General features: G+C 47.0%; 1 protein-coding gene across 1 annotated transcript in view; it reads right to left on the bottom strand.

Annotated features, from left to right (window-relative positions):
• The window catches only part of THSD4 (thrombospondin type 1 domain containing 4), a gene marked incomplete at its 3' end in the record, with an annotated part of 565,068 nt that extends 541,695 nt beyond the window's left edge, over positions 1-23,373 (bottom strand). Inside the window, exon 1 of the mRNA XM_082648619.1 lies at positions 23,333-23,373. The remainder of the gene's footprint in view (positions 1-23,332) is intronic.
• Between the last annotated feature and the right edge of the window lie 600 nt (positions 23,374-23,973).

Genomic DNA, 23,973 nt, shown 5'->3' with positions numbered 1-23,973 from the left:
AGTATACATAATGGCCCATTCTCCAGGAACCCTGTCTCCCACGCCTGAGTGTTAAGTTAAAATACCTTTGTTTAGCTCACAGGAAACTTCCTGATCAGGCCTACCTGTGAATGGCTGCAGGAAGAAAGAAATTAACACAACCCCTCTGGAGTCTGGCCGGAACCAGGAAATATTGCTAACAACTTATCACCTTTACCTCCTCACCTCCCTTTCTTTGTTCTATAAAAGGAACTAGCGTCCAAACCTGGGTAAGATGGTTCTTTGGGACACGAGTCCACCATCTTCTCGTCTGCTGGCTTTCTGAATAAAGTCGCTGTTCCTTGCCCCAACAGCTCGTCTCTCGATTGATTGGCCTGTCCTGCAGTGAACAGTACGAGCTTGGACGTGCTAACATGATTACTATGTGCTAAATCAGCTCTGCTTTTCAAACTGTGGGTCACAACTCATTAGTCTGTCATGAAATCAACTGCGTGAGTCATGACCTGCACTTTTTTTAATGAAATAGAAAAGAACAAAAAAGAAAATACCAGCATTTATCACACACAGTAAGGCTAAGTGAGTATGTCTCACTGTGGCTACCGGTCAGAAAAGTTTAAAAGCCCTGGCTCTGGAGGATCAGAAGGCACTGCAGGATTCTCACTGTGAGGAAGGAGTAAAACTGTGAAGATGTGGCGAAGACACGTTATCCAAGCCCTGGCAAGCGCCAGGAGAATTTTGACGAGATGGGGAAGAAAGAGCCCTTGTAGGTTCTGGAGCAGGGAGGGACCTGATGAAAGTGAGGTTTCCCGAAAATCCATTTGGCAACAGCGCCGGGGATTGAGTAAACATGCTATCTGTGGAGCGAGTCACCTTCGGGGGTTTGCTCCTGTTGATTTATAACCTTTCTTGACAGTGAACAAAAAAATCGAACGATCTAGTTTCTGTTAAAACATATGTTCCCTGGCCGATGGAGGCCCCGCCGGCTCTCCTTTCCACAAAGACCCTGCAGGAAGGCTGGACAAGTCACCTGATTTGGTTCAGGCCAAAGTCACAGTCCCCACACACCTGGGGAACAGGAAGGATGTGACAGGAGGCACGAAGGCTTGGGATGGAGGGGACGGAAAGGGGGGCCACAACAGATGTAACCCAGGGCAGGAGCTGGCTTCCCTGACCCCAGAAGGGGCCACTGTGCCCTGGACATTGGCTCTGTTGTGCTGCCCCTTTCCCACAGGCCACCTCTGAGTATCCTTCCTGCCCCTTCTCCTCTTGGCCTGACCAGAACCCCTGGAAGGTGCCCCCTGATTTCAGTGCACCCTAAAGAGAACGGTCTGATCAGCCTCTCAGGTCTGGGTTCAGAAAGACCACCTCACAGCCACATCCCAATCGCAGACCCCAGATCCCCCTCCTGCCCTCCTCGCCGTCACGCACAGGCTTCTCCCCCGGAAATATCGTCTCTCAGAACCCCAGCCCACTGTGTGCAGAGCCCCCACCTGATTGGTCCAGTTGTCTGTGGACCAAAGTACCAGGATGTCGGCCCCCAACATCAGTACGTCCAACCTACCTTTGTCTTCCATTAACAGGAAAGTGGAAGAAAAGTCAAGAAAGTCAGGAATCAACTTTTACTACACTACACACCTGATATACGATATAAGCATGTTATTTAATTCTCATAGCAAAACTTAGGCCACACGATTGGTGGAGGGTAGAGCTTGGACTTGAATACAGACCACCAACCACAGGGCTTCCCCTCTTTTCACTTTATTAGACTCACTACCTCCCACCTGGTAGAGAATCATAGCTAGACACTCAACAGATGAATGAATGGATGGATGGATGCTACCCCAAAGGGACTGGGTGTACCTCACCTCTTTGCTGGGAGATGAAACATTTCAGGACATGACTTGACTGTGCCATGAACATCACCTACAGCAAAGTGAGCCGAGATGAGCAATTTAATAACCTATTATTTCAGATAAGAATAATAATAATGTAGCTGGGGACTCGAGCAAACATCTACTGAGTGTTTACCATGTGTCAGATGGTTTTCTAAGTGCTTTAAATTAACTCATTTTATCCTCACAACAACCCCATGAAGGAGATACCATTGAGAAATGGAGGTACAGAGAAGTTAAATAACGTTTCCAAAGTCACCCAGCTAGTAGGTGGGAAAGTCACAATGCAAACCCAGGCGGCCTGAGCCCAGAGTTTATGCACTTAACCATCATTTGATACTGCCTGCTACCCACATACGAACAGGGCTGGCTTAAAGGGTCAAAACAGAGCCTGTGTCTGCTGCTGGTCTACATCCTTTCCCAGGTGCCATCTCGAGTACTAGTTTAGAGATAAAGGAACACTCTAGGTCTCAATGGATACGTTGAATGGGTTCCTCAAGTCGCAACACATCAGAGTGGTCCCATGTCTCCTGCAGGGCTGGGACCAGTGATCCTGAAGTCCTCGAACGTTTGTATGTGGGGCAATCAGGTTACCAGCTAATGAGCTTTCAATACCTATTGAGTTAGGAAGCTTCGCGCCAGATACTACATATGACAAGGGGGGTGGGAATCCCTGCCCTTGAGAAGCTTACGCTCTTACTGAGGCAGACAAATAAATACAAAAATACATAAATGAAGATTTCTTTCACAACGATACATTACCCTAGACTGAGTGCCCAATGGCTGGTACAGGCAAAAGGAATGCCAACGGTCCAAGGAAGTAAATAGCACAGTGGACTTTTGTTATTAGCACTTACGTTTTTCTTTTGAGAAAGAAATATCCTTTCTCAAAAGAGTCACCATTAACAATACGGTGGGTAAATTTGCCAGACGACAATGGGAGGTACAGGACAGGGTCTAGAAGCTTAAAAGAGAAGGGATTATCATCTCTTTTAACAGATACCAGGCACGCTCGCTCTTATGTTCTGTTTACGCTTGTCCCTCACGGGTTGGGGAGCTTCTCAAGGCCAGGGATAAGTTTATTCATCTTGTCATCTTTACTCATCTTTGCCTGGTACAGAGTGGCCCTGCAATAAAAGTTTGATGAATGATTGGAGGATGAACAGCACGTGTCTCCAATAGACTTTTACTTCTTAGGAAGCGGGCCCATGTCTGATTTCTCTCTAGGTTCTATTGCTGGTGTTCAGTGAATGGCTACAGACTGCCCTGGAGAAAGAATGAAGGCACCGGCCCACGGCAGATGTGTGCTGCCTCCACGGAGGGTCTGACCCTCCCCAGCCCTCTGCTGGCCATCATCACTCGCCACAGCCCTTTCAGGAAATCCTGCCTCAGGCAGCAGGGTATTCAGGAAAGCTGACCTTGGAGCCCCAGCACCGCCCCCCTCACCTTTCCAGTCTCCCCCTCCTGACCTGAGGCCAGAGGTGTGTTCTCCTGACACTCCCTCTGCTCTCAGTATTTGGTCTTTTCTTCTACCCCTTGCAAAGCCCATCCTTTTTTCCCATCTCATTCAAACCCAGCCACAGAACTCATTTCTTTCCACTGAACCTCCATTCTGCAAACTGGCTGGCTTGCCCAGAGCATCCTGAAAACCCAGAGAATCTGAATTAGGTAAAAATGTTAAGAAGATCTTAAAACTCCCCAGATACTATTAAGCAAATACATTACAGTGGGTTTTGCTAACTCATTAAAGGAAACACCTTACTTCTCCTTTCTTCCCTGGAGAAACTAGGTAATCAGCACAGATTAGTCAACGATTTCAATGCAAACTACATCATTTTCATGGTCATCAACATTGATGTGGTGTATATTTGTTCTCAGTCCTAAAAAACGCTTCCCAGGTAACTAAGGAAAACAGTCAAGGGTAGAAATATTAGGCAGGCAAGATATTTTCAATAAATGAGCCATCTGTTCCTGCTTCTGTAGAGAGTTGCTTTTTCAATTTCGGATGACATGATACTGCAGATGGAAGGAAGAAATGCATTTGGAGTAAGAGCGCTGTCTCTTCTCCAAATATTCCTTAGTCACTTGATTTACAGCACTTGATAAACCTGGTTAAATTTCTTTACTTCTGTGTAAGTCTCATATGCAGAACTCCAACCTAGCAACTGCCACAGTGTATCATCATGGTTTGTGCTTTCCTTTCCTCCCCAAAACAGGACACTGCAGAAGAGTAAAAACTTCTCAAAGACTTATTTTTTATATTCCTGGTGCCTAGAACAGCAGCTGGGGGCCCAACAGGTGTTCTGTGATGACAGAGACCTTAACATTCAATCTCACTCGGAGGACATTCTCTTCAAGCATGACCATACTACATTTCCAACGTCCTGATGCCCAGCCCACAATCTGAATAGAGACTTTCCTGTTTTGTAGCGACTGCTAATTGTTTCTGAAATTAACACCATCAGTGACCTTCTCTGCCCTACTTGGACACACGAATAAACAGCTGTGATGTGATGCAGGCCACCCTACCTAGGAATCGAAGATACCTAGAGACAGACTCCAGCCTTCTTCCCCACTCAGACTCAACCTCTCCCCAGCATCCTCAGAGTGATTTGTAATCCCTGGATTGTACTCATCAAAGGAAACACGATCAGACTTCCACAGCCCGAGCTCTGCACAGGAGACACAGATTTTCTGATGTGCTACCCAGGCCTTCTCCAAGGTGATGATGAACTTTGGTCAAAGGCAGGTGGCCGTAAGACTAATGGCAGCTTTGGCTCAGGCTGAGCTCCCCTCCTGGTCCACCTTCCCCTCCTTATGATATAAGGTCCTGCCATCTGCAAATGGCCTCTTGGCACTCTGGCAAACACCTGTGTACATCTGTGTATGCACCACACACACGTACACACACACACATGTCGGGGAAGTGGGTACGCCACGTGCACTAACACTAAAAGACAAACTCACAGACAGCAAGCATTAAATTCATCCACAAGATAGATCTAGGTGAGACTTCAAGGCTGGGTGGAACATAGCTAACAGCATAGTCTTTTAGAAAAAAACTGTCTATACAATGGCACATGTTTATTGAGGAAAAATTGAAAACTACAGGAAAACGTAAAGAGGAGAGCTATAATTACTCATAGCCTCACATTCCAGGTTAACCACTCTGAATGCTTTTGGTGTTCTTCCTTCTGGTCTTTTTTCTATGCTTAATGCTTAGCTATATTATCTGTCTATTCTACATATACAAAATCACAGTTTTGCATTCTATTTTTGACTTTAAATCATAAACATCTCATTTAATCACTGTATAATAGTTCACCCCATGGAAGCTGGATAACATATCTAAGTAGTTCCCTTATTGTTGGAATTTGTGATGAGTATCTTTATAGGAAATTCTTTATCTGTTTCTCTGCTTAGATCCTTACGGTAGATTCCTAAAACCAGAATCACTAAGCCAAAAGGTATCATTATTTAAGGTCCTTCTCACATATGGGCTGTTTTCAAAAAGAGCATACCCACCTAAAATCCCACTGTAGCGGATGAAATAAACATACTTGCCAATAAGGTTAGCATTATAATCTTTTTAAATTTGATCCATAATTAGTTAGGGTGGGCTAAGAGCTGCAACAAACCATCCTAGAGTTTCAAAGCCTTAACACAACAAAAAGTTTTTGCTCAATTCATTGTCTGATGTGGCTTGGAAGGGGCGCACTGCTCCACACAGGCACGCAGGCATCCAGGGACCCAGTCTCTTTTCATCTGGGTCGGCTCAGATGAAATGGTGGACAATGGCTCCACCATTGTCTAGAGCCTCGGAATCCTCAGCTGTTTTTTTTTTTCTACTTTCCAGCCCGTGAACAAACAAGGGAAAAGAGAAAGCATGGGGGATTGAGCTAACAGCTTTGAGAAGCCGTTAACAAATCACTGCCACTCATATTCTATTAGTCATATGGCCATACCTAACTGCAAGAGCGCGTGGAAAATGTGGTCTGTCCATACTCGCAGGAAACCTTTGAGTAATAACTTTGCTTCGTACAGGGTGGGCATTCAGTGTGTTAGTCACAATAGGCCAAAAAAAAAAAAAAAGGTAAGTCATTTTAACTGTATTGCTTTAATTACTAGTAAAGTTGGAATCGTTTTTCATTTTTATTAGTCATGTGTACTATCTCTTCTGTGCATTTCTTATCTCTTTTGCCAGTTTTTCAGTACAGTTCATAATGTTTTCTGTTGATTTTTAAGAAGCTGTTTCTATATTAAGGACACTGACCCTTATTTTGTCAAGTTCTTTCAGTTTGATTTTTGTCTTTTAATTTTGCTTGTAACTTTTACGCAAATAAGTTTTTATTTTGTCTTTAAATCTATCATTTCCTTTGTGACTTGTCTGATTGACATCTCATCACAGAATCACAAAGCACACAAAAACTGGGAGTTTCCAACCCAACTCTCCAAATCCATTATTTTGTAATCATGATTCACAGATGAATAAACTGATTGCTCAATGAAATAAGCCGACTGGTGCAAAGTATCGCAGCTAATTAGAGGCAAAGCTCAGACTAGAGATTTTTTTTTTATTGCAGTATAATTGCTTTACAATGTTGTGTTAGTTTCTGCTGTACAATGAAGTGAATCAGCTATATGTATACATATATCCCCTCCCTCTTGGACCTCCCTCCCACCCCACCCTCCCATCCCACCCATCTAGGTCATCACAGAGCACCGAGGTGAGCTCCCTGTGCTTTATAGCAGGTTCCCACTAGCTATCCATTTTACACATGGTAGTGTATATATGTCAATCCTAATCTCCCAATTCATCCCACCCTCCTCTTCCTCCCGCCATGTCCACATCAGACTACAGACTTTTAATTTTTATTGAGTGTATAATACCTGACAGACTGCGCTGAACACTCTTCAAACATTACTTTACGAGGTAGGTGCTACTGATATATCCATTTTACACAGAAGGAAACAGGCTGTGAGCAGTGAAGCGCTGTGTCCGAGGTCATCAGAAGCAATATGCCCCTAGTAAAGGGCAGCAGCATGATGGAACCCAAGCCCTGCTGTCGAGCCCTGGCTTGTGTCAGCACTCCATTAAGCTGCCTCTCAGGTCCCCTGACACACTGCATCAGATACACATTTCCTGGAGAGCTGCTTGAGTTCACATTTACCGGGTGCACAGTGCAGGCTGCAGCCTGGGCCGAGCCAGGGGAGCTGCTGTATATGAGGTTGTGCTCTGCCCCGTTCCCTCCACGGCAGCTTTGGCCTTGAGTCCAGCATATCATCTCAGCGCCCCCATGCACTTACCCGTCCAGAACACATCCCGGCTCCGTGTGCCTCGGCCACCATAAATCAGCCGGCCACATACTCTGCCCTTGGCGCTTCTGAACATCAGAGAGAAGGATTTGCCTTTTCCTGCTCAGCTCTTGGGGCTTCTGCATTGACATTTGAGTTATGTCATTATTTTTTTAAGCGATAGAAATCTAGTCAATGATTTGTAACAATCACTGCTGTGCGGTGTAGGCTGAAAGGCTCATATATCCTTACAGAGGGAAGCAAAACCCCAGCAAATTAGTCTTATTTCCCTGACACAACTCTGTGATGGGCTGGTATTAGGTAAAGCTGAAATCGGGTGCCATGATTAAAAGATTATGATAATGAAAAACAGACAGCCATCTTGTGATTCAGGAAATATTTTCAAGGAAACCAAGAGAGGCAAGTCGCTGGAGTCAAAGGTCATCCAAAGGTCAAGGGGGACAGTAAAAGACAATTGGGTTTAGCAAGAATAAAACCGTTACCGTACCCTTTTTCTTGAACCCAATCGTCAGCAGCCATTTGTGTCTGTTCCCTGCCGGTCTCCTCTGTCTGCTCCCCCTGTGACCCAAACCAGGACTAGAAAAATATCAACCACAACCCATCCCCCGCTAATGAGCTCTGTACACTGGGTAAGCACTCTTACATTCTGACCTCTTTGATTATTATCTCATGCAGAGGTCTCAAAAACCCAACGTCTCGGGCTTCCCTGGTGGCGCAGTGGTTGAGAGTCCGCCTGCCGATGCAGGGGACGCGGGTTCGTGCCCCGGTCCGGGAAGATCCCACATGCCGCGGAGCGGCTGGGCCCGTGAGCCATGGCCGCTGAGCCTGCGCGTCCGGAGCCTGTGCTCCGCAACGGGAGAAGCCACAACAGTGAGAGGCCCGTGTACCGCAAAAAAAAACCCAACGTCTCAAGGCCTACCCTCTCATTCAGACTGTTTTCCTGTACTTCTAGTTTCCTCCTGCTGATGGCCCACACATGCTTAATGATAAAAGGACCTGGTCACCAGCTCCACACAAAGTCCTCTTCCTGCCGAGCTTTCCTACTTTGATGGTGGTATCGCTATTCTTCCAATGAACAAAGCTCAAAGCCTGCCTGGGCTTCTGTGATTTCCCCCTCCCATGAGCCCTAAGACCTCATCTCTTGCCAGCTGTCAATTCTTTGCTTGGAACTGTCTCTCAGGTAAACCCTCCCCTCTCCTCTCCATCTACTACCAGCCTCTTCCAAGTCACCATCCATATCACTGCAGTAAGTGTTTCTCTGATTTCCCTAAGCACCTTTGCCAAAAATCAGATAGGCACTCCTCTAGGTTCTCTCTTCTGTCCCTGTGTCAACCCCACACAGTCTTGATTACTGTGGCTATAAGTCTTGAAACCTTGGGAGACTGACTCCTCCTACTTTCTTCTTTTTCAAAATTATTTTCAGAAGTTTGAGCATGAGATATCTCAGTATGGATTTCTTTGGGTTTATCCTGTTCGGAACTTACTAAGCTCTTGAACTGGAGGCTTGTGTCTCATCCTAACCTTGGGGAGTTTTCAGCAATTAGTCTATTGAGAACTTTTTCAGTCCTACCCTCTTTCCCCTCTACTGGGATTTCAAAGACCCAAATGTCAGGTCCCCTGAGGATCTGCTCTTTTTCTCTTCCTCTCATCTATTTTCTCTCTGTCGTTCAGATTGGGGAATGTTTATGGTTATGTCTTCAAATTCACTGATTCTTTCCTTTGTCATCTCCATTCTTCTGTATAGCCCATCCAGTGTGATTTTGTTTCGGTTACTGTCTTTTTCCATTCTAAAATTTTCATTTGGTTCTTCTTTATGCCTTTTGTTTCTTTGCTGAGACTTTCTATTTTTTTTCCCATTTGTGTCAAGCATGTTCATAACTGCTCACTGAAGCATGTTTATGATGACTGCTTCAAAATCTTCGTCAGATAATTGCCACTTCCCTGTCACCTCAGTGTTGTCTCTTCTCATTAAGCTTGAGATCTCCATGCATCTTGGTGTGACGAGTGGTTTTCAATTAAGACCTGGACATCTTAGGTATTACGTTATGAGGCTCTAGAACTTACTTAAACCTTCCATTTTAGCTGGCTTCCTCTGACACTGCTCCAGCTGAGGAAGGGGAATCCTACCTGATCACTTGGCCTCCTAAGGGGGGAGGAGGGCTCATCATTACTGCTGACAGGGGAGGGGGTTTCAGCTCCCCAACAAGTCTCCACTGATACTTCCCTGGCTGGGAGGGGTAGGAGGGCCACATCACTGTGCCTCACAAGGCCTCCACTGGCACCACTGGGGGAAGGCAGAGAGTGGGAGGAGATGCATGGCCTCATTACTACTGGGTGGTGGTAAGAGTCCTGACTCTCCACTAGGTCTCCTCTGACCACCCAGCGGGGAGGGGCAAGGACGCCTTACTGCTGCTGGATGGGAGTGAAAGTCCAGGCTCCCCACATGTCTCAGCTGAGAAATGGGCCCCCAGAAATGGCTATCACCATTCATTCAGGAGTGAGGAATTAGTGACTCCAGAGACAGAGTAGGATGGGTTACTGGAGATCAAATGGCAAAGCGGTAGCAAAGTCAGGACTCAACGTCCATGCCCTCAGCTCCAAGACCACTTGTCTATAAACCAAAGAGCTCCAAAAGCACAGGAAGAATGCCAGCCCCCTCCCCAACATAACTGTGCAAAATCTCACCAGCCAAAGGATAGTGGCTGCCTCTCTTCACATCCTGCCAGACCCCAGGCCAGAAAGCACACGTGGTTATGCACATCAGCCCCCTGAACAACACAAACACATGTCTACTCAAGACGGGCCTTCCATCCAACACACACAGCAAAAGCACACTCGAGAGCCAAGAACCACAGCATCACAGTCACCTTCGGGGCTGGTGGTCTCCCATCTGGAGAGGATCCTGGCTTTCCTACCGTTGGAATCTCTGAAACCAAGAAACACCCAGGAGCTGTGGACCTCAGAGCAGCCAGCAGACCAGACGCCCCCCTCCTGGCTGGAGAGCTGGGTCTGCACCCAGCTGGAGGCGCCTGCCTTGGACCTGGGGCCTCTCTTCTGGCCCTGGCCGCGGTCTCAGCACAGCACTGCTTATTCTCCAGCAAGGGAAAGCTGGTGACCCGGGAGGGGAAACTGCTTTCTAACAGCCTTTGTTTTTGTTTCCATTTAAAAAGGTTAGTGACTTTACTGCATGTGGAAAGAACCAAAGTAACAATTTCAAAGAGGCTCAGCATGTTTTAGAGCTGACCAAATATACAGAACATTTGGGTGGGGAGGAAAAGAAAGGGAGAAGAGAGAACAAAGTCTATCCCACATTCACCATGTGCCAGACATACGCCTTGGTGCTCCTTCCCATGCTTCTACAACAACAATTCCAGCCAGAATTAAGCTCCAAACCCCTCACCATAGGCCATCAGACTGTCTAGAGGCAGGCAGAGTTGTTAGATTCCAGGATGGTACACAGTAACGAACAAAGGTATGGGATACAATTTGAACCACAACATAGAATGAGATAACTATTAATAAAGTCATTTGATGCATTTCAAAACAATATGATTTAAATTTTAAAATTCGTTAGAATAACTTGCCTACATTGGTATCGCCCAGGCTGATAAATACCCACAATCTTTTGATAGAACTTGTGAACTTAGCTATACTCTTACGATCACCGGAACTTCTATGAGTGGTTTTGTTGATTGCGGGGCTATTTTAACATTCACTCTTTTTATTTTTTTTTTAACATTCACTCAACTGAAAACAATTTTCAAATATTATAGTCATCTAGACCAGGGGTCAGCAAACCCTGGCCAGTGGGCCAGACCTGTCCCACGGCCTGCTCTTGTCACATTTTCAAATGGCTGAACAAATATTGAAAGAAGAAAACTATTTCACGACATGAAAATTATATGAAATTTAAATTGCAGCGCATGTAAATAAGGTTTTACTGCCCATTCTTTTCTGCATCGTCTATGGTTGCTTTTGTGCTCCAAAGGCAGAGCTAATTAGTTGCAACAAAGACCCTACAAAGCTGAAATATTAACTCACTGGCCCTTCACAAAAAAAGTTTGCTGACCTCTGATCTAGACGGTCTGTCAAATGGTGGTGCTGGATTGAAAACACACTGTGATGATGACAGTAACAACCACCATCGGCAGCTTGGCTATCGAGGAAGCCAAACCGTCCTGAGATACCAAGTGGGCCGTTTATGAGTGAGCCCTCTGTGCAGTGCTGGTGATAACAGTGACAGCGTGAAAAGCCAACTTCGAGCAAAATTATGCATTCTGAGAATGCACCACGCACCCATGCACGCTCTGTACATCTATCCTCTGGGGAAAACCACAGTCTGAATGATGAGAGATCTGAATTCTGTGAGGTCTTCGAGAACGCAGCCCTCCCGTAAAACAGGCTTCTGCGTCCTCCCTCCCTTTCCCATGTCAGCGTGCGGCCCTTCTTAAGTCGCTGTGACTTCCCACCACTGTCAGGCTGACGCCCTTCTCCTGGGCCCCTGCCTTCCCTTTATCACACGCATCATCTCCCCGCCTGGCCCCTCCAAGGCTGTAAGTGCCCCCCAAGGCAGGAATGCCAGCTCCTTTCTCTCGAAGGCGGACAGATGTCCCAGCGCCCATGAAGGCCCCTTGGTTTCAAGAGAGGAATGAATAAACGCTGTCTCCTCTCACTCTGACGGCAGGTACAGTGATCATTAGTCCTTTTCACAAATGAGGAAACTGAAGCTGGAACAGGTTAAGCTGTTCACAGGCACTAAGTGACAAAGTCAGGACTGGAACTCACACCATTTATGACGGAGGGTCCTGCTGCCATGCGTGGCCGGGGCTCAGAAAGTACTGGAAGCAGGGTGAATGGACGCAAGGCGAGGCCCACGCAGAACCACGAAAGCGTATTTGCACAATCTGAGAAGTCGCCAAGATCTCCCCCTTCACTATGCTTAGTGAAAGAAGCTAGTCACAAAAGACCACCTATCGTAGGATGCCATTTATATGTGGACACCGTACGAACACTGACATAATTTCCCTGCATGGAACTCGGTAAGTCCCAATTCGCAGCACCTCTTATATCCCTTGTAGGAGTGAGGTGTTGAGTTCCTCCCATGTTCCCCCGAGGAAAGAACAGTACCTAATAAGGAAGGGAAAAGGGAGGCCAAAACGAGCATCCATTCTGTTTCTGGGTTCTCTCACCTGGGCCTCCCAGGTGCCTTTTCTCTGAAGGCCCCTCAGCAGCATTAATGTTATTAGAACAGCTCCTGCCTTGCACCTAGTAATTACATGACCAGGAACTGAATTTCCAAAATGGAACATGAGATCAGAAAAACAAAAAACAAAAGAGCAAACTGAACATTCAAGTTGGTAGTACTAATTTTTTGATGAGGAAGAAACTAGAAACCACCTAGATCTCTAACAGAGGATGGGGAATGGCTAAGGAAACCATGATGGGGGCAAAATGATGGAAATGGTCATTAAGCTTAAAATGGGAACCCTGACTATGTCAAGAGAAATGTTGATATAAAAATCATACTAGGTGAAAAAGACATGCATAAATTAAAATATAGGCAAATATCAAGGAGAAAACAATATGAGCAATTAGAGTACTATGCTGATAGGTGGGGTGAGCCAGGGGGTACAGAGAAGGGAGGGGAGGAGGGAGGCACAGGGGAATGGAGGCGTACTTCGGCAAAGCAACATGTACAGTAAAACTCAAGTTAAAATGTAGCACAGTTGTGGAATTATATAGTTTTCTGGAAGGCCAATTTGATAATATGTATCAAATACCTTAAGAGTATTTATATCTTTTGTCCCAGAAGGAGCGCTATGCATTAATAGATGTACAAAAAATGCACAAAAGAAGCAGTTTTATCTATAAACAATATCGAAAAACTGAAAAAACCAACATGTCCAAAACAGGGGACTGTTTAAGCAAACATTAATATTTTTTAAACATCTTTATTGGAGTATAATTGCTTTACAATGGTGTGTTAGTTTCTGCTGTATAACAAAGTGAATCAGCTATCCATATACATATACCCCCATATTTCCTCCCTCTTGCCTCTCCCTCCCACCCTCTCTATCCCACCCCTCTAGGTGGTCACAAAGCACCGAGCTGGTCTCCCTGTGCTATGCGGCTGCTTCCCATTAGCTATCTATTTTACGTTTGGAAGTGTATATATGTCCATGCCACGCTCTCACTTCATCCCAGCTTACCCCATGACTCTTTCTGAATTATGGTTTTCTCAGGGTATATGCCTGCTAGTGGGATTGCTGGGTCGTATGGTAGTTCTGTTTTTAGTTTTTTAAGGAACCTCCATACTGTTCTCCATAGTGGCTGTATCAGTTTACATTCCCACCAACAGTGCAAGAGGGTTCCCTTTCCTACACACCCTCTCCAGCATTTATTGCTTGTAGATTTTTTGATGATGGCCATTCTAACTGGTGTGAGGTGATATCTCATTGTAGTTTTGATTTGCATTTCTCTAATGATTAGGGATGTTGAGCATCCTTTCATGTGTTGCTGGCAACCTGTATGTCTTCTTTGGAGAAATGTCTATTTAGGTCTTCTGCCCATTTTTGGATTGGGTTAATTTTTTTTTGATATTGAGCTGCATGAGCTGCTTGTAAATTTTGGAGATTAGTCCTTTGTCAGTTGCTTCATTTGCAAATATTTTCTCCCATTCTGAGGGCTGTCTTTTGGTCTCGTTTATGGTTTGCTTTGCTGTGCAAAAGCTTTTAAGTTTCATTAGGTCTTATTTGTTATTTTTGTTTTACTTCCATTTCTCTAGGAGGTGGGTCAAAAAGGATCTTGCTGTGATTTATGTCATAGAGTGTTCTGCCTATGTTTTCCTCTAAGAGTTTTACAGTGTCTGGCCTTAGATTTCGGTCTTTAATCCATGTTGAGTTTATTTTTGTGTATGGTGTTAGGGAGTGTTCTAATTTCATTCTTTTACATGTAGCTGTCCAGTTTTCCCAGCACCACTTATTGAAGAGGCTTTTCTCCATTGTATATTCTTGCCTCCTTTATCAAAAACAAGGTGACCATGTGTATGTGGGTTTATCTCTGGGCTTTCTATCCTGTTCCATTGATCTATATTTCTGTTTTTGTGCCAGCACCATACTGTCTTGATTACTGTAGCTTTGTAGTATAGTCTGAAGTCCTGGAGCTTGATTCCTCCAGCTCTGTTTTTCTTTCTCAAGATTGCTTTGGTTATTCGGGGTCTTTTGTGTTTCTATACAAATTATGCAATTTCTTGTTCTAGTTCCGTGAAAAATGCCAGTGGTAGTTTGATACGGATGGCATTGAATCTGTAGATTGCTTTGGGTAGTAGAGTCATTTTCACAATGTTGATTCTTCCAATCCAAGAACATGGTATATCTCTCCATCTGTTTGTATCATCTTTAATTTCTTTCATCAGTGTCTTATAGTTTTCTGCATACAGGTATTTTGTCTCCTTAGGTAGGTTTATTCCTAGGTATTTTATTCTTTTTGTTGCAGTGGTACATGGGAGTGTTTCCTTAATTTCTCTTTCAGATTTTTCATCATTAGTGTATAGGAATGCCAGAGATTTCTGTGCATTAATTTTTTATCCTGCTATTTTACCAAATTCATTGATTAGCTCTAGTAGTTTTCTGGTAGCATCTTTAGGATTCTCTATGTAAAGTATCATGTCATCTGCAAACAGTGACAGCTTTACTTCTTCTTTTCTGATTTGGATTCCTTTTATTTCTTTTCCTTCTCTGATTGCTGTGGCTAAAACTTCCAAAACTATGTTGAATAAGAGTGGTCAGAGTGGGCAACCTTGTCTTGTTCCTGGTCTTAGTGGAAATACTTTCAGTTTTTCACCATTGAGAATGATGTTGGCTGTGGGTTTGTCATATATGGCCTTTATTATGTTGAGGTAAGTTCCCTCTATGCCTACTTTCTGGAGGGTTTTTATCATAAGTCAAACATTAATATTTTAAAAAAATACACTGCAGCCATTTAAAAAATCACGTTTTTGAAGAATATCGAATATTTAGTACAGAAGGAAAATGTTTACGATGAATTATTAAGTGAAAAAGTAGTGAACAAAACAATATGTTTAACATAATACCGATTTTATAAAAGTGTGTGTGGGCAGGGTGAGAGAGAGAGACACCAGGAAGATACACATTGAAAATAATGGTCATCATTGGTTGGGAAATTATGGGTGATTTTTATTTTTCTGCTTTGTGTTTTCTGTATTTTCTAAGTTTTCTGCAATAAATATATCTTACCTTTGTAATCAGAAAAACATAAAGTGTTATATTTAGAAACTTAAAAAGCAAATCATCAGTGCCGTCATCAGCACACAGCATTTGACACCGGGGTCCACGTGGAGTTCAAAGCTATGCAGCAGACTGTGCAGGGGCTAAACTGTCTATACTGTACCGAAACTAGGCAGACTGTGGCAAAGGCGGCTCCAAAACCCTCCAGCCCGCCTCTCCCAGGCAGGGGTCCACGGCACCCAGGGCACATCTCAATAGGCTTTGCCAGCGGCACAAGCCAAGGGCAGCACGAGTGCCTGAAGGAGAGAAGCTGGGCATCCCGGCTACTCCCAGACGTGGGAACCCAGCCAACCTCCCTCCCGCCTCCGCCTCCAGACACTCAGGCAGCCGTACTCACTCCACCTGCCCCCATAGTCACTGTTCTTTCACACCTGCCCACAGTAAAAAATGAGCCCCCCTTTGTGCTACATCTGTTTTGCGATTGTAACTCCACCCCTTCTCTAAGCAAAATAGTCAGCCTTACTTTTTAGTTTCAGTGGGTTACACAGCAATAAAAAGGAAGGAAGCACTGATACATGCTTCAACATGGACAAACCCTGGAAACGTTATTCTTAGTGAAAGAAGTCAGTCACAAAAGACCATGTACTATATGACTCCATTTATATAAAATGTCCAGAATCCATAGAGACAGAAGGTAGAGTCATGGTTTCCACAGGCTGGGAGAGGAGGGAGTGGGGAATGACTTCTCATGGGTACAGAATTTCTTTTAGGGCTGCTGAAAATATTCTGGAATTAGATCATGGTGAGGGTGGCACAACTTTGTGAATAAAGTAAAAACCACTGAATTGTGTACTTTAAAACGGTGAATCTCAATTTTTAAAATTTTCAAGTGGGTTACAATTAGACTTTTAAGTGGTTACAGTTAGACTTCTCAGCGGGTTATAATTATAATGAGGCACTAACTGGCCCAGTAGTTCCCCCAGAGTACATATTCTGGAGGCGGATGACTTGGAATTCAAATATCACTCTGACATCCACTTGCTGTGTGAGCCCATGTAATTTCCTTAACCTCTCTGAGCCTCAGTTTTCTAGGCTGTACAACAAGAAGAATATTGTCTAGCTTACATGGATTGTGGAGAGGATTAAATAACTTCATGCAGGTAAATCCCAGCACCTGACACAGAGCTCCATAAACAGCAGTTCCCTCTCCCTTAGCTGGCCAGAAGATCCTTTGAACTGCAAGCAGAATGAAACCCTGGACTAATAAGAACCTACTGTATAGCACAGGAACTCTACTCAATACTCTGTAATGACCTATATGGGAAAAAAATCTAAACAAGAGTGGATATATGTATATGTATAACTGATTCACATTGCTAGACAGCAGAAACTAACACAACACTGTAAATCAACTATACTCCAGTAAAAATTAATAAAAATAGAAAAAATAGAATGAAACCCTGGGCCTTGACTAAAACATCACTAAAGTCAAGCAGGACCTGAGTACTTGTCTGTTCTGGAAAAGACACTAAACAGAGCTAGTGGCTAGGATGTCAGTGCATACCCTGTAACAAGACTTAAAAACTTGAAGACACACAGCTCCACTCCCAAGACTCACCTTATAACCAGCAATAAACTCTCCGCCTCTACTGACAGTCTCAAAGAGCCTCATGTCCACTGTCGGGTGGGACCCTCTTGACCACTAGATAAGTGTTGCTATTCTTAGCATCAATCAAGGATGAAGCAACCAGAGCTCAAAGAAACCAGAAGAAGGGGCAGAGCTGTGATTTGCACCCAGGTCAGACTGTCTCCACGGCTCCTAATTTTGTTTTTAAGGCAGCTGCCCTCCCTGCTCTCAGCCACTTTTCTCTGGGCTGTCAGGTCACAGCAAGGCTGGCTGTGGGCAGCGCTGGTGTGGAAGGGCCATGCCACCACAGGACCAGGCAGGTGTCACTTCCCAGTCCACCAGCTCTGGCCGCCAAGCATGGAGGCAGGGGCTGGGGGCAACGAGTGGAATCAAAAGGGCAGCTGAAGGTCAGGGAGCCAGTAGCAAAGGGAGGGGCGAGAGGGACCAGAATTCAAGGCATGTGAGGGTTAGAGGTCAAACAATCGAGATCAATCACCCTAAGCAAATGTGAGAGGTGTGGAAGAGAAGCTGCTTACATCCTTCCCAGAGAAGCGAGAAAAAAGTGATGGCTAACCTTCACACGGCACATCCATGTGCCTGAGGCTGTTTTAAGATTTTTACATTCTCATGACTCTCACCCACAGTAATGTATGTATGTATTACTATGCCCATTTTACAGACGGGAAGACTTACAGCACAAGAGGTTAAGGAACTCTTCAGGGCCCCCCAGCATGGCTGAGTCAAGGCCTGAATTCAGGCAGCCGGCTCGGGAGGGCTCCCACCCTCAGCTGCCTGACCCGGGGAAGGAGGTGGACCCACTACCGAAGATGGTGTCGAGCCAGTGCCATACTTCCTTCTCCATCCTCCTCGAAATGACAAGGATCAGAGGCACTGTGTTACAGAAGGAAAAGTCTGTTTGGCAACTACAAATTTGTAACGTGCTGATATGATCAGAAGGTTTCCAAGAAGGAAGCAGGTAGAGCAGCCTCCCTGCAGTCCGCGTATCCATTTGCATAAGAGATTAACCTTAGCCTCCAAGAAAAATGGTGAAGTCAAAGACATCACTTGTCTCACCCTGCTGCTCTCCCCTCAGAGTCATGTGGCTGCATCCCTGCCGTAAATCAGAGGCCAAGCTCCCCTTTCATCAGATGCCTACAGATAATTCCCTTGCGACTTCCCTGCTGGGGCTCAGGGGGCCACAACCTAAAGGGTTTACATCTCATTTCCTCTCATCTTTCAAGCCTTAATCCCCATCCTGCGCTGGGTGCATTCCAAGCCCACCTGGAGCAGGTCATGACGAGCCCCAGCCCACGGCTGGCCCTTCATTTCCCCTGGCAGGAGATTAGATGGGGCGCCCAATAATCACTCATTATTTGGGTCCTTGCTGCTGGCCAGCCCTAGGGCAAACGGCCAGCTGTCTGGGAGAGTTGCCCAGCCCAGGTCCTGGGCTGCCTGATACCACCCTTCTGGGACAAGTGCAGTGTAAGCAGGCTCTCCGGACCACGCCCGAGAGGAGAGGGGTTAAGGGAGAATGCTGCCGGGGTACTGCTCAGTGATGTGCTTGAGTAAGGCTCATGCGAGAAGACAGCATGCACAGTACGTTCAGGGAAAGGATTAGGGAAAAAGGAAAAGAGAAAAGCAGAAAGGGACCACTCTCCCGGGCCAGGTAACCATCAATAAAAGCAAACTGCTGCCTACCTGTTTCTTAGGTCCTTCTTGGAGGAAACTAAAGGGAAATTGTAGGAAGGAAATGGAGAGGGAAGAGGGTGTTGAATGGATAATTCTTCTTCATCATTATCATCATCATCATCATCATCACTATTATTACTGCACAGCTAGGGCTGTTCATTTCCTGGGTTTGAAATAAGGTTGCAATATTCAGCCCTTCAGACACAAACCCCCTGGACCTGAGGGGGCCTGAGACGACACACTTTTTCTAGAGCTCATATATTGAGCGCCAACTGCCTGCCAAGCGTTGACTGGGTACAGAGCAGTTAAATGGGATGAAAACTGACACCGGGCACCCACTTTGCTTAATGCCCCATGTGCCTGTGCACCAGTCCCTACACCAGCCCTCTAGGATGTGGCCATCCTTTGTTATAGATGGGGAAACCAAGCCTCGAGGTGGGATGGTGCAAAATAAAGGCCTGTAGAATGAAGGAGATGTGTCAGTGACCAGACCCCACTCTGGGGAAGGAGGTGGGACTCACCACGCCCACACGCTCAGCCCTCTTTGGGGAGTCCCAGTCCACTGTCACCTCAGGCAACTCAGGTCTCCAAACCAATCCACCCTGGTCCCTCTCCCTCAGCACATGCTCAAGCCCAGAAATACATTCACAGTGAGCCTGATGGGGAGAGGTGCGGAGCATGCTTTCAGGACTGAACTGAAGACCCCTTTGACCAAAAGAGGGCTCTGCTCCATGGCTCACTCCTTAAGAGTCAAGGTCAAGGCCTCTGTTAAAAAGGACTGTGCTACCTGGGATCCAGCGGCTCATTAACTCACCACCTGTCATTAGAACCTCATTGTAAAGGCAGCCTAGGGCAGTGGTCCTCAAACCTGAGCCGTGCAGAATTACCTGAGGCTGTCTTTAAAATGCTCGTTCCCAGGCCCTGCCTCCACCCTGGAATCTGTTTTTTTCCCCCACCAGATCCTAAGTCTGATTCAGGTGTTCTGAAAACAACCCTTTCAGGAAACAGGGATATAGTGGAAAGCGCACCAGACTTAGGAAGCTGGGTTCTAAGACTCAGATTCCAAACCTGAGTTGTTGACCTCAGGCAATTAAGCGGAGTTTCCTTCCTCATAAAATGCAGATGATACTGTTCCTGTCACAGATTGCTGGAAGGATGAAAGCATCAAGCCCAGCACACACAGGGCTCATTAAACTTGACCTGAAAGAATTCATCAGGCCAGCAAGGCTCCAGAAACCGGAGAAGTCAGTTTTGATGGGTTGGAGAAAGAAAAGAAGGCAAATCTGGCCCAAGATGAGGGGTGGCCCGGCATCAGCGCACAGGTCAAGCAGAGGGGAGTGAAGAGGGGGGATCCTGAAAGAGGGCAAGAGTCAGCAAAGCAGCCTCAAGGCAGAGCCTCGCACTGAAGCTCCCCTCCCAGTGGCAGCCTGGGCCCTGCGTTAGCAATTGGCGCAGCATTTCTAAACCATTACCTTCAAAGGGAAGCCAGTCGATAAACGTACGTGCAACCTTTAGATCTGCACATATGTAAATAAATATCACAACCCTGCACACACACACAGAGAGAAAGATAAAAGGTGGGACAAGTGGAGAGAAGAAGAGAAAGCAGGGAAAAGTAGGATGGAAGGTCAAAGCCAGTCACATTTTCAAGTTCGCTGGTGCTGGCAACGTGCTGGAACTGTGCCCCACGGCCCAGGAGAGGCCCTGGGAACAGAAACCTAGGAGCTGCTCTGGAGAAACTTTGGGGTGGCTGGGGAGATGCGGCTTGCCCACTAGGACATGTCCAGGCTGAATACAGAGACCGTGCAAAGAATGCAGGGGAACACATAAAATGGGTTCATGGAAGAGAGGGATGGGCATGTGCAAGAAGGGCTGGGATCCACTTCCTGGCAAAATTTAGACCAGCAGAGGGGAAATCTGCATTTCTGAGCTGCTGGGTAGGGGACATACAAGGTCACGATAAAAAGAACAGGTAAGTGGAGTGAAGGATTTCAGGCAGGGAAGAGCTGGGCTGCTCTTGGATCAATAAAGTAGACTCAAATTAAGGCAAGTTTGAAACATCCAGACGAAGAATGGCCTTGATGCCACCGTGTCCATACGAACACTTTCACATCTCTAGGTCTTTGCTCAAGCTCTTCCCTTTGCCTGCCATGCTTCCCCTCCTTCCAGCCTTTCCCATCTCCTTGAACTCCTCCCCATGTTTCAAAGCCCAGCAGAAATTTTCCTAGCTCTTCCCACGCAGGAAAATATTTCTCCCTCATCTGTGTCTCCCTGATGCTTTGCACACTCCCAATGTTTTGCTTTGTTTTGTGGTTCTTTCTTTACATCTCTTTCTCTCCCAGGTGGCTATACATCATCTGCTAGCCTGTCAACAAATCAAGGGCAAGGATATTGTCTTGCTCTTGGTTTAAGCCTCAGCATGTTGTAACACTCCCTGACACAGCAGATCCCCAAAAATATTGGCTGGAGAAGATTTAAATAGAAGTGAATGCTGGGGAGCCATTGTGATTTTTTGAAAGAAGTGATGTGGTGCAATCAGAATTTTAGGAATATTAATCTGTCAGCATGAAAGACGATGGATTAAAATGAAGCAAGGGACTCGTGGCCAGAAGTCAAGAGGGGAGACTCTTACTGTAACGCAGACATGGTTTGAGGAGGGAGCAGAGGGAATGGAGACAGGAAAATAATTTCCTGGATACCACAAAAGAACGTGGATGGGACTTGGTAACGAATTAGCTATAAATGAGGGGCTGGGATGCCGAGTCTGGTACCCTCAAACATAGAGACTCCCAGCCAACTGGGAGAAAGGTGGTACCATGGAGAGAAACGTTGGGGGATGGAAAAGGATAGGCAATCAGTACCCAGACTCTCTTTAGGATAACTGGTCACAGTCACAATAAGCATTTCTAGGTCAACAACAACCCTCCGAGTCAAAATATCCAATCCTGATCTTATGCAAACTCTAGGCTGTATTTTATTTATTTTTTCCTAACAGCCAACTGGAACCACTTCTACATGGCAGGGAAGCCTGAAATGAAGATAAGACCAAGCTGGCACCCTGCTGGGTGCTGGGCATGGAGGAGACCACACAAGCTCATCTGGCCAGCCCTCCCCACAAGAGGCCACCCGAGTTGCTTGTTCACTAGGGCCTCCAGTATTCTGATCACCCAAACTTGTTTCCGGGACCTCTGGGAAATCCCTGTTCCAGCCCTGCAACGGTTTATAGGAAAGTCCCAGGACTCCTGTCTGCTTCCTTGCATTAATTTCAGGGCTAGGATTTTGTTCTCTAAAGGAATTCAACTATGGTACCAACAAAAATCTATAGGAGTTGAGTAGCACTGTATTTAAATCACCTTTTTAAAATGTTTACTTCTTTGTATTTTGAGACCCAATAAAGTGCTATTAAGCCCAACCACTTCATCACTTTTATCAATGAAGCAGAAGACATACGCAGGTTATACAGGTTTTAAGAGCTGTGTGATCTTTGAAAAATCTTTAGACTCTTTTGTACCTGGATGCCTTCAGCTGCGAAAGGACAGTTGGAGGAGATGATTCCGCAGACCTCTCTCAGGTCTCTATGTCTCTTTTTCCAAATTCCAACAGGCATCACAGGATCGCTTTGGCTACCCAGGACCAAGGCTTCAGATTCACTTACTGCCTGCCAAGGGACAAAGGGCTGCGTGGTGGGGGTCACTGAGGAGACAGGAAGAGAGGCAGGCACGCACACTCGCCAGGCAGCAGTGGAGGCACGCGCAGGGGGGTGGGGCGCGGGTCTGGCTGTGGACTGCTTAAGGAGACCCCACAAATTCCCGATGCTAAGTGGGCCTGAGAACGACCTGAAAGCCTCTTCCCAACTTAGGGCTGATGTTATTTCAAAGAAAAAAATATTAACTTCCAGATAGCTCTAGTGTGGGCTAGTTCTGTAAAAGCTAATTCTACAAGCGCGCCAAGGGACTGCAGGTACTTGGGCTACACTTGAGGAAGTGTCCGGAGTTGGCGGAAACCGCCCATCCACTCCGGCTCCCAGAGGCGCTAGGTTGCAGCGGTTTAACTGAGACACACACACAGAGATGTGAGGCTTTCTAGAAAACGATGTGGCCGGGGCCCCAGGCTGGGTCTCGACGCGCGCCGACCGAGACTCGACCAGCTCTCCGGCCCCGGGCAGGAGGTTGGCGAGGCTAGCGTGGGGTCGCGCGGGCTGGGTGTTCACTCGCCAGTCCCCAGCTGCCGCAACCAAGAGAGCTCAGGGCCCCGACTCCAGGACGGCCAAGGTTGACTGTCCCTATAGTTTCCAAGTAGGAGGGTGGAGGGGTGAGTGCTGGCGCTGGGACGGAGCAAATGCCCCAGGAAAAGAAGAGGACAGAAGGAGGCGCAGCCGTCGGCACGAACTAGGCGCGCGCTGGCTCCCTCAGCCTGGTTCGGACGCAGCCCCTCGGCGCCCCCGACACACCCACTGCGCCCCGCCACCCGCGCCAGCCCGCCCGGCGGTCCTGAGGGGGCCCGAGAGGCTGGCAGCGGCCGGGCCGGGTCGTGACCCCGCGGGCTGGGCGCAGAGGGCGCGCGGCGCGGGCAGCTCGGCTCACCTGGCGGTCCGTGTCCCGGAGCGGCCGGTGGCCGCCTCGCCTCGCCCCCGCGTGGTTCCCGGCGCCGGGCAGCCCCGAGCGCGCCGCATGGACGGCCGCCGCCGCCGCCGCCGCCCCGCGCCCGTCCTGCACGGGCTCCCGCTGCGCCCGGGTTCCGCGTCGGGCTGCGCGGGCGGCCAGAGGCTCGGGTGCGCGCGGAGAACTCTGGCTCTGAGTTTGCGATCCCGAGAGCCGGGATCCGCGCTCCCTCAGTCCCTCCTCCCTCCCCCACTCTCGGCCTCCTGCTGTCATCTGGAGCCGCTCCTGACGCCCCCTGGCGGCCGCCTCGGGAAGCACCGGCCCCCAACCCACCCTCACTCACCAGAGGGGCCCCTTAACGAGGACGAACGCTACAGATCCCTGGGTGAGAGCGGACAGACATCATTCCGTAGAGGGGAGGACAGTCTAGACCGAGGAAAGGAGGGAGGAGGGTGGCGAGACTGTAAGGAAGAGCGGTCCGGGCTGGCCAAGTAAGAGGAAAAAGGGGTGAGACCAGGAGGTAATTAAACTAGGGCCAGATGGTGGAAGGCCTTGAATTCCGCGCTAATCTTATCCTGAGGTTTGTGGGAGCCACTGAAGGACCGAGGCACAGGAGGGATGGG

Source organism: Grampus griseus, assembly GCF_964374135.1.
Source record: "Grampus griseus genome assembly, chromosome: 2".
In the NCBI taxonomy this organism is placed as follows: Eukaryota; Metazoa; Chordata; class Mammalia; order Artiodactyla; family Delphinidae; genus Grampus; species Grampus griseus.
This window is presented reverse-complemented; position numbering and strand designations above follow the sequence as displayed.